We start from the raw sequence: 6,773 nt of genomic DNA, 5'->3' as shown, positions 1-6,773 counted from the left end.
TGGGGGTGTAAAATAGTGTGTGTGCTACGGGGGGGGTGTTTTAAGTAGTGTGTGTGATATGGGGGTGTAAAATAGCATGTGATGGGGGGGTGTAAAATAGTGAGTGTGCTATGAGGGGGTGTAAAATAGTGTGTGAAGTGGGGGGGTGTAAAATAGTGTGTGCTATGGGGGTGTTTTAAATAGTGTGTGATATGGGGAGTGTGTAAAATAATGTGTGTGCTATGGGGGTGTGTAAAATAGTGTGTGTGATGGGGGGTGTAAAATAGCATGTGATGGGGGGGTGTAAAATAGTGTGTGCGCTATGGGGGGGAGTAAAATAGTGTGCGTGATGTGGGGGGTATAAAATAGTGCGTGTGATGTGGGGGGTGTTTTAAATAGTGTGTGATATGGGGAGTGTGTAAAATAGTGTGTGTGATATAGCGGGGTGTAAAGTAGTGTGTGCTGTGGGGTGGTGTAAAATAGTGTGTGATACGGGGGGTGTAAAATTGTGTGATGTGGGGGTTGTTTTAAATAGTGTGTGTGATATGGAGGGTATAAAATAGTGTGTGTGATGTGGGGGGTGTTTTAAATAGTGTGTGATACGAGGGGGAGTGTAAAATAGTGTGTGTGATGTGGGGGGGTGTAAAATAGCGTGTGCTATGGAGGGTGTATATAAAATAGTGTGTGTGATATGGGGGGTGCGGTACAGGGTGAGTGTGTAAAATAGCGTGTGCTATGGGGGGTGTGAGCTAGTGTGTGGTGTGAGTGTGTGAAATAGTGTGAGGTGTAGGGTGTGCACAACAGCGTGTGATACAGTGTGCATGGGGTGTGGTGTGCATGCAGTGCAGGGTGAGTGTGTAAAATAGGGTGTGATGGGGGTGATATGGTTTGCATGTGTAAAATAGGGTGTGGTGTGAGTGTGGTACAGGGTCAGTGTGTGAAATAGTCTGATATGGGGGTGTGCATCTGTAAAATTGTGATGTGTGAGTGTGGTACAGTGTGAGTGTGACGTGTGTGAGTTTTTTAAACTGTGATACAATGTGCATGTCTGCTATGGTTGGTGTGTAAAATAGTGTGTGATATGGGGTGTGTGTGGTACAGGGTGAGTGTGTAAAATAGTGTGTGATATGGGGTGTGTGTGGTACAGGGTGAGTGTGTAAAATAGTGTGTGATATGGGGTGTGTAAAATAGTGTGATATGGTGAGTGTGGTCCAGAATGAGTGTAAAATACTGTGTGATGCGGGGTGGGGGGCTGATTGCAGATCACCTTCCCCACAGACCCAAACTGAGGGGAGTCAGGGAGAGAGTCCGGCCCTGTCGGCCTGCTGCGGCCTGCCGAGGAGCGGGGATCTTCACAAACCCTATAAGTGCTTCTCACTGCCACCTAGTGCCTCGTGTCCCCTCAGCACCACTGTCCCCTCAACACCACTCTCCCCACAGCACCAGTGTCCCCACAGCACTGGGATGCTGGTGCAGGCCTGAGGCCGGCGGCATGCAGGCCGTCCCATTTCCATGCCCCATAGGTTCATGCACTGGGGCAGGCAGCACCCACCACCGTCTGCCTTCCCCGCACCCTGTTTTAGGGCTTTGCTTCTAAATCCCCCACGCCAGCCGGTCTGAGCCCCTGTGAGTGCTCTGTGTAGGGCCGGCAGTGCTGGTGGATGAAGGTGGGAAGCCACCCGGCCCCCATGGCCATGTCACAGATAAGAGTTTGATATGGAAATGTGGAAAAGATCCTTCAAGACCCATATCTCCCATTTGCCACCCCTGGGGCTGTCAGGGCCTGTCAGCGGGGTGTCCTTGGGCTGCTCCTTCTCCCCGAAGCGGGTTCCCCGGGCGAACAAAGGCCGTTTTGTGCAGGGCCGGGTTCCTCTCCCTCAGCTCCACCTCGCTGCAGTGCCGAGGCTCCCTGGGGACTGCCTCCCTTCCTTCTGCTCTCCGTAAACGTGTTAAAATTAAATATATCAGCTAGTACACAGGCTGGCCAGAGATGCTCGTACTGCTTTCCCCTCGTGTCCCCTCTCCTCGAGCACCAGCAGGTCTTGCAGCCATCAGCCAGCTCATGCTGTCCCTTCCTTCCCCATCCTGCTGCCAGAAAAGCCTCCTCCCAGCTAAATTCTCCCCAAAATGCGGATGACAGCGGGAAACAAGCTCCTGAAAGCCTGCTGGTGCGGCCCAGCAAGCAGCGGGGGACGCCTGCAGCTCATCAGCACCCAGCCCGTGGCTCACACCTCCCCGAGGAACCAAGGAACCAAAATCTCCCCTGAGCCAAAATATACCCAGGATTTGGCCAGCTCGCTGCTGAGGGAAGCCTTTTTTCTCCCTGTAGCCTTGCAGATTTGTGAAAAATGCAGACAGGGAGAGGAGCATCTTCAGGCTGTCCACAGGGAGGCTTCGCTTTGCGGCACCCCCGGGCTGGATGTGGATCCCTTGTGACAGTGACCCTGGGCAGGCAGCTGGGGTGGCTGAAAGTTTTTCAAAATTTGGGCAAAACAGACCAAAAAGGCACCTTCGAAACTAGCATTTATGAGCGGACTAATTATAACTTTGCCAATGCTGGGGAATAAAAAGTCAATGCCCACTCGCTAATTACTGCAGCACCAGAAGGGATACCGGCAGGTGGGTAACGGCGCAGTCACCGGTGGTTGTCACTGCTTTGTACCGAGGTGAAACACAAACGTTTTGGGGCATGGGCTTCCTGCAGACCTACGAAGAAGGGTACTGAGGCAGCTGCAGACTGCATGGAAAGCTGGGGCAGAAATCCTGCTGCTCGTGGGATCGGCTTGTCCAAAGCCAAGGGTCCCCAAATCATTGGGGGGGCTTAAGAATTCGCAAGAAAACCCAACACGTTTTTGGGGTCCTTTTGCAGTTGCCGTCAAGAGTGTAGAGACCTTTGCCAGGCTTTTTCTTGCAGTACCGATGGTTGAACACATTTCTATTTAAAATTTCACGGGATGCCCCCACGGCCATCAGCTCCATCGGTCTCCAAGAGAGGAGCAGGGACCCGTGGGCGCTCGGCGCTGTGGGGCTGGCCCTGGCTGGAAGCTCAGAGACATGACCCAGATGTGAAGCACCCAAGATGGGGGGGAAAGGTTTCCCTGGAAGGGGAGACAGGGGAACACCACCAACCCAAATCTGGTGTTTTTTGGAGAGCCTGGAAAATCCTTCCTTGACTTCGCCCTTGGGAAAGAGGAGCTCAGGTGCCAGCCCAGGGACACGCGGGGAGCGCTGCGGGATGGGACCTGTGTCCTGCCCGCACCAACAGGCCCGATCCAGGCGTTGTGGGGTGCCAGTGGGATCGGGACCATGTCCTTGCTGCCTTCCCCATGCCGGTGTGATGCCCTTGCTGCCTTCTCCAAAACGGGGCAGGAAAGCAGAGGGGGAAGTGATGAGCCCAGATGCCCTCCACCCGCTCCCGGAGGCATTCAGCCAGCTCCCAGCGCCAGCCTGAAACCCGAGCCAGTCCCACCCCATCCCGCCTCGTTCAGCGTCCCCTCTTCCTCTCCTCTTCCTCATCCTCCTCTTCCTCTCCCTCCTCATCCTCCCTCCCCTGGCCGTCTCCCCCAGGAGGGGACGGGCAGCCCCACAATGGGGCGACGTGGGTGCCTTCCCACCTCACAACCGTGAGCTCTGCCAGCAGCAGCGTCTGGCCCCGGGGTGGCACGGGATGACAGGCTGGAGCTGCTCAGTCGATGGACGAGATCCTTTTTCTCTTCTTTCTTCTTATTTTTTTGTCATTTTCTAAAAAAATTTGCACCTGCCCCCGCGCTGGAAGAAAAGCTTCCTGCCTTAACCCCACCGCCTCCTGCCTGGGCAAAGAGGCACCATTCATTTCATCAATTATTTTTTCTTGTTGTTAACCAACCGGCCAGCAATTTTTCTTGACTTCCGAAGAGAATCTTTATTTGTGGGATTTAATACATCCTCCTTTATACTGGAAAGAAAATACCGAACAGGTACGTGGATTGGTGACACTGCTTTTGGAAGAGGGTTGGTCCATCAGCAAATGTGTCCTGTCTGGTCCGAAGGACGAGAGTTTTTGTAGTTTATTTAGTGGGATCTGCAGGGAAAGTGGGGATTTATCTTGATGGGGACAGCTGGGGCTGGGGCTCGCATTGCGGTGCTTAATGCCTGCCAGGGGCAGCTGGAGCAGGAGGATATGGGATGGATGCGGGGTGGATGCAGGATGCATGCGGGATGGATGTGGGATGGATGCAAGGTGGATGCGGGATGGATACGGGATGGGTATGGGGTGGATGTGGGGTGGGTATGGGGTGGATATGGGGTGGTTATGGGGTGGTTATGGGGTGGATGCTCGCCCGCAGCAGGGCTGGTGCAGGCGGCATGCCGAGGGGCTGCTGGCCCACGGCAGCGTGCCGGCCGTCTTTCAGCCCCTCTGTGCCGCGGAGCAGGGAGGGCCGGCAGGACAAAAGGCGACATTCTTCGGGGCGGAATAAGCATGAATGGAGTATTGAGAAATGCGATGTTAGGGACTAGATTGAGTTCCCTGCCCCGTAACTGAGCCGTTGGTGTGCTGGCGGGTCTCCTCCGAGCGCTGGGTCGGCAGCAGCCCCGCGGCAGGAGCAGGGGTGCGCACGGGGCTGTGCCCTATGTGGCCATCAGCAGAAGCAGCAGCGGTGCCCATTGCTCCAAGAAGCCCCGTGCAAGCTGCAGAGGCTAATTTTAAGCCTCCAGCTCTGCAAGATTTACAGGCTGGCTTTACAGCCTCCATGAAATAGTGTCCTCAGGATGGCACTCATGGCCTGGTGCTGGGGATGTGCTGGGTGCGGGGTGTCCCTGCCAGCGCGCACCCAGCAGAGCTGATGTTCACCTTTTCTACACCATCTTTTGAACCGAGCAGCAAATGGAGGGGGAATTGTGTCTCTTTAATGAGAGGAGAGCACCGAGGGAGGGAGAGGAGCTGTGTGATGGAGAGGGCTGAGCGTGGATGTAGCCAGCTCGATAATTCAGGGAGGGTTTCTCCATGTCTGTGCGGTGGGAGCCTGGCGCAGCCTCGGAGGCTTTTTGCTGGGTTTCCTGCTCTTGTGAATCCTTCAGCCCCAGAGGAGCAATGCCAGGAGCCTCCCCAAAACAGGGCCGTGACTTGCTGGGGCGATACGAAGCACTTTCACTTCCCAGAAGGGGGCTGCGTGCTGTGCTGAGTGCCACGTCCACGTGGTGGGTTAGGAATTACCCATGCGGATGGGGAGCCTCTTTCCACCTCTTCCAGTGTTTTTTTTTGACACGATTGCTGCTCCAGCCACCCCCACCATCACTAACCCTGGTGTCTGTGTGTTCCAGGGGCAGCAGGAGGACCCTCGAGCGGAGATGAGCCCTGGCCCGTGCCCGGTGTGCGGGGCGCTGCCTGCCTCCCTGCTCCTCCTCTTCCTCCTCCTCGGCCCCACGGGTGAGCGCTGGCTGGGCACGGTGGGATGGGGGGATTTGGGCACCGAGGTCCTCCTCCTGGCTTGCTGCAGTGGGCAAATTGTCCTTGTGTGGAGAGTGCCACCGTGGCCCTGGTGGCACAGAAGGAGGGAGCGAGCCAGCTGCCAGCATACCCAGGACATCCCCACGGTGCTTTTGTGGGCTGAGCAGTCCTCCTGGCTGGTGCTTTTGTTTAGGAATGTGCCCGGAGAGGGGCTGTCTTTACACAGTTCCTTCTTCTTTCTTTTATTTTTTTGTTTTTATGGCTTTGTGAGGCTGGATCAGAGGGAGCTGGGAGCTGCGGCAGTTCCCCAGGAACAGCGGTTTCCTCATTAGCGCGGCCGCACCGCCTGCATTTTTTCGGGCATCTCTTGACTTTGCTGGAGGATGCTCTTAAATGAACGCTTCGGAGCTTTGATCCTGATGGACGGGAGATGAATATGGAATATTTAACAAAGCCGTTCTCACCCGCCGCTGGGAATAGGTGGCAAAAACCCGCCTGAGCCAGGATCAATCACTCCTCAAAACCCCGGCACCTCCACCCACCCTTTGGCATCTCCCCCCAGCCTCTCCTCCTGGCAGCATCCCCTGGGCTCCTGTTTCCTGCAGGGATCAGTTCCCAGCAGGTGAGCCCTGCTGTGCGCCCACCCCATCAACGTGCCCCATCTCCTCCCCCGGCACCCACCACCCCTGCTGCCAGGGGTCGTAAGGGTCCCCGTGCTTTTGGGGCCGCATCCTGAGCTTTCCCCGGTGGGGATGCTGCAGCAGGCGGGTGTTTCCCAGGTGCTTGCACCACTGCGAGGTGGAAAATGTGATTGCAAGAGGCAGATCTACGTGGACCAGCAGCAGCACCCTGCAGCTCGCCCAGCGTCGGGGCCACCCTTGGAGTGGCTTCACCCCATCAGCCGCGTTGGTCCACGCGGAGAAACACACAGCCTGCAAAGTGCTGACTGCGTTGTGGGGAAAAAAAAATAAATTACAATGCACAGAGAGCTGCCCGGCGCAGTGTTTGCCATCAGGAAATCACCAGCAGGCTCCCCGTGGTGGCAGGCAGGAACATTTTTCTCCGGGGGCTGCTGCTGCCGCCGCTCGCCGTGCCCATAAAGCAAAGCTGCTGGCAGTGAGACAACGGGGGGAGCGGGGAGGAGAGGCAGCACTGAAAGGCTCCTTCTGTCTGCAAGCTAGCAGCTCCCGGGCGCACGCCAGGAGAGCAGCTTGGTTTCATTAGGCTGCTAACAGGCACCCTTGGCACCTCTCTGCCGAGCTCCATCCAAGGGTTTCGGGGAGCCACGGGGAGCCGAGAGCGAGGGCGGTGGCGGGCGAGACGCAGGGGGCTGGAGCTGCCAGCTCCTCTGGGGCTGAGCTGAAAT

Source organism: Anas acuta, chromosome 19 (genome assembly GCF_963932015.1).
Source record: "Anas acuta chromosome 19, bAnaAcu1.1, whole genome shotgun sequence".
NCBI classification, from domain to species: Eukaryota; Metazoa; Chordata; class Aves; order Anseriformes; family Anatidae; genus Anas; species Anas acuta.
The sequence above is the reverse complement of the archived record's forward strand: the minus strand, read 5'-3'. Positions refer to the sequence as shown.